Source organism: Xylocopa sonorina, chromosome 2 (assembly GCF_050948175.1).
Source record: "Xylocopa sonorina isolate GNS202 chromosome 2, iyXylSono1_principal, whole genome shotgun sequence".
Classification (NCBI taxonomy): Eukaryota; Metazoa; Arthropoda; class Insecta; order Hymenoptera; family Apidae; genus Xylocopa; species Xylocopa sonorina.
Window position 1 is genome coordinate 7,293,714 of NC_135194.1, and position 4,598 is coordinate 7,298,311.

A 4,598-nucleotide genomic window follows, 5' to 3' on the forward strand; every position below is an offset into this window, starting at 1 on the left:
AGTCATCGCGACTGGTAAACTATTTACGGACTACGGACGAGAAAAACGATCCCGCTGGGTGTAAGTTATGATCGACTGATGTCGGAACGGACGGTCGCTGGATTCTGGGAGTAATTATTCGAGTGAGACCGTTATTTATCGCGTCGCTGCTACGTATTAGGAGTGGATCAAACCTGCGAGAACGCGTGGTTTCGATTCATAAGTTTAAAACGTAATTAATACCTTTTAAGATCCATGATTTCGAGACGCGGATGGAATAAAACAAAGTCACGTTTCAAGTGATTCGTTCAGAGTTGATAATTATCGATTATTATTCGATTGAGAGGGTGCATATCGAATCGAGACAAGTACTTTCGTTACCGCAGTTCAGGTAAATTTAAGCAGACCTAAGTAAATACTAGACTCTCTCAGACACGTAGTTTCGATTCATAAGTTTAAAACGTAATTAATATTTTTTAAGATCCATGATTTCGAGACGCGGATGGAATAAAACAAAGTCACGTTTCAAGTGAGTTTCGTTCAGAGTTGATAATTATCGATTATTATTCGATTGAGAGGGTGCATATCGAATCGAGACAAGTACTTTCGTTGCCGTAGTTCAGGTAAATTTAAGCAGACCTAAGTAAACACCAGACTCTCTCAGACACGTAATCCCTATTACGTTTGCGGGGAATTCTTTCTAATTGTTGGAGAAACACGTCTGCGTACGGATTAGTGTCCGCGTGCAAACAGCAGGATGTATCGTTTCCTGTGGACGGCTATTTGCAGGAAATTTCAAGAATCTATTTCATCTCGACCAGCCACTTACGGCTGCGAAGTGAGCAAATATATGTTTTGCATCTGTACGAGCGGAGAATGTGACAGTACGGCCGCGCACGGGGGTGCGTTCGACCCCTCGTGCGAAGATTCTGCGACGTCGCCACGTGGGAATTCAGACACGCGTTCGAGGCCCCCCCTTTCGTGCCCCCGTGTTGTAATTCAGACCGTCGTCGCTGTTAGCTTTTTTGCTCTGCTTGACGTTCGCAAAACATCGCGACGCCGAATGAGCGCGGTGTTTCACGGGGCGCCCACTGCCAGGGGGAAAAAAAAGCTCGAGACGATGTCGAAGAACGACGACGGTTTCAGATTTTCACTCGCGTGTACGGAAATTATTATTTATCGTCAGATTTTTAGGTGGTAGAAATCAAGGAGCATTAATTATGAGATTCCAATTATTTGTTGTGGTCTTCTTATGGCTCAATTGCGGTAATGAGACAACGAATTGAATATGGGTATATTTTTTGTAATTATTTAATGAGTGCAGTGTTTGTGGAAAATCGAGAGATTTTTAAAATTGTTCTTTACGAAGATGAAGCCTCAGAACGTGATTCTGTTATTGATTTCTATGTTATCTTGGCTTTCAGAATCACCCCTTAAAATTTTTCTTAAAGATGGGCTAAATACACTTTATACTACTTACTTATGTCTATAATGAGTCACACTAATTCCATTTTATCCTAATTCAAATTGAACATATCTTCGTCTTAAATGTAACAAAAATTATAATAAAATCAAAATAATAGTGAACGTAACAAAATTGCATAACCAAAATGATTAAATTATACTATATTATATCTATACTACTTACATATATTTACATCTCCTACGTTTCATGTGTTAGAATTCACCTGTTAATTAAAGTAGCTCACTTCTCCAATGAAAAAAACTGAAATAAATGTTTGGACGTAGCCAACGTCGCTGTGTCATTTCTTTCCCCGTCTATCTTTTATACGTGTTTGACGTTTTCCCATTGAATCAGACACGCGGAAAATATTACGCGATCACATATAATAGACCTGTAGGCGATGAATTTCGTTGGAGAGCGCACACGCAACAATTACCGCCGCGAAAGTGACTGACGTTCACGTCAAGCTGGCCCGTTCACCCGGAGGGTTGAGGGTGGTTCCTTATCTGACGATTTCGTGCTCCGTGAAACAAATCGGGCCACGTTAATGCGTGCTATACGTCGCGCGGAAAATACGAAGGGATATGGACGGATAGAGATATAATTGTTGATTAGAACATATTGAATTTGAATTGGATACAGTTGTTTGGACGACACGGCTGAACCATTGACCCACGCCTCTCGATATTCGCTGGTTAAACGAGAAATTAAAGTCACACGATGATGGTCAGATTTTTTTACGAAACAACGATAATGTTAATTGTTCGGTAACGCTTAAATTTTGAACAAATTGGCTGGTGGTCTCTGAGATTGATTTAATATTTTACAACTGTCAAATGAAAATTATCGCTGAACATTATTATTCGTTTACTGAGTCTTAAAATCATACACTTCAAAGATTATTTACATTTATCATTCTGTAATTAATATAAAGTCCACGCTCTAATCGGTTAAATTATCTGAAAACTAATTTAATAGCGTTAGTTATACCCCATAATAATTTATAGACCAGCAGATAATAAGATAAAATTGAAACTCGATCAACATTACGGTGTGACTTCGATTTTTTCATTTTTATATCGTGAGTATCTGATAACAATATTCTTTTTCAGCCGGTTACGCGGGACATTTCGCAAGATATTTTATACAGGCGAGCGTTCCGCCCTTTAGAGACCGTTTCTTTGCCACCTGTTTATTCGAAACCCGTATTGTAACATCGCGTCACGTTGCAAATGTTTTTTTACGGGTTTGTTACTGTTTACAGAACGTGCTGCAATAAACTCTGCCCGATCGGCTAAGTTACCATTCCCTCCGCCGCTTTACACGCATGCAATTGCGAACCACATGACAACGATCAGCGATAAGATTATACATCCGATTGCACGATTAAAATGGCGGCCTAGCAGCGACACGTGAGCGTGCCCGAGCAGAATTTTTTTTAACGTCGATTATGCTTCGATTTGCATCGTTTTTGGATACACTAGGTAAAAAAAAAGTTATGCATTCTCGTGCAAAGTGCATATTAATGATTAACAATGGCTGAAATTCTGTATAGACACTCTTAATTGAATTTATCGAGGCATTTGGTTAATTACGACAAATGCTGAAACGAGAATTACGGTATGAAGGATGGATTTTAGTAAATTGCGTGTACTTCCTGTTCCATTAAAGAACACGTTCCACCCGTGATTCAACAAATATTTCACAAAATTTCATAAAATTATCTTTATTAAAAGTTAATCAATAATCAGGGTTACAAGTGTTATGTGCGCGGAGTATTCTAGAATGCGAGCAAGAGTGAATGTGCGGAATGAATAAATTTTCCGTGTGAATGTTTTAAAACGACGAGTCAGCTGTTCATCATCCGTCTTTAGAGTAATATCTCAGTTTTAAAGAACTATCCAACGATTTATAAGAGCTTGCAATTGCCCTTAATTAATAAATATCCTACATAGATATAACAAAAAATTAGTAGTAGCTGAGCTAAAATTAGAAAGTAGCTGAGAACGAATAAAACTCTTCGTATTATACCTTATTTTGAAATATTAAATAATTTCACAAGCTTGAAATACCTATAAAAACAAAATTGATAATTCGTTACTTGAATTAAGTTAGAAAAAATGAAAATTCTAAACTATCTATTTGCAGTAAATGAACCACACACTCGCGTACGATTACAATTTATATAAATGGACGTATGAGTATTAACGAAACCGTTGGTAATATTATTTCTATCGGTGACGAAATGATTAAAGAACGGGTGATCCGTGAACGTCGTCCCCATCGTGAACTAGGATCGTGAACTAGGCCCCATTGCGCAGGGCGAGGATCGTGTTGACCAAAGAGCAGGATATACCGGGGCGGCGGGAATTTTCGTGGAAAAAGTGTTTGGAAGCTGACAAGATCGGCCGCGTTTAATCGTTTCTCGTATTTGCGTAAACCGAAAAGAAGCGATAGCGTCGGGAGAAACCGCTCGGTTGCGGCTGAACAACACACGATAAGGTTTTATGGCCCGTCAGTCATCGTCGAGACGAGCCGCGCGAGCCGAATCGAGTGAATTGATATCATCTAGCCGAAGCGATGTGCATCCGCTGCAAACAGCCGAAAGAGGCGTACGACGAATTTACTTCGTAAACAACTAAACGATGCTGGAAATAAATAAATAAAAAGCGAGGCTCGATGGCGCGATCAGAGGGAGAACGGGAAGAAATGAAACGTAGGCGTGACTGTCTCGAACGCTCGACAAATAAGTCTGCGTTAATTGCGTCGCGAGAGATAATGAATGCCCCGCGGATTGGTTTATTGTCGGCCAAATTACCGAAACTCGATGGATTGTTGACGCGCGCCGCGTTTCTCCAGAGGAATCCATTTTTTAGGGATGTTTGCGATCGTTTGCGACGCGCTGGCTGATGTTTGCCTGCCTTGTTGGAAATTTTTGAATCCCTGCGTGAGGCGCAGAGCCGATGTTCGAGTTTTTCGATTTGTACAGTCGAATAAGCTGGAGAACGTTGAAGAATTTTGGATTTGTACGGTTACACGTGTACGAGGGATTAACGATCGACTGAAGACAATGACTATGAAAATTTTTCACTCCCAAAATTGGCTTAACGAGCAATTATCAAATTTCGATGTTACGAAACATTTGTCAGTGGAA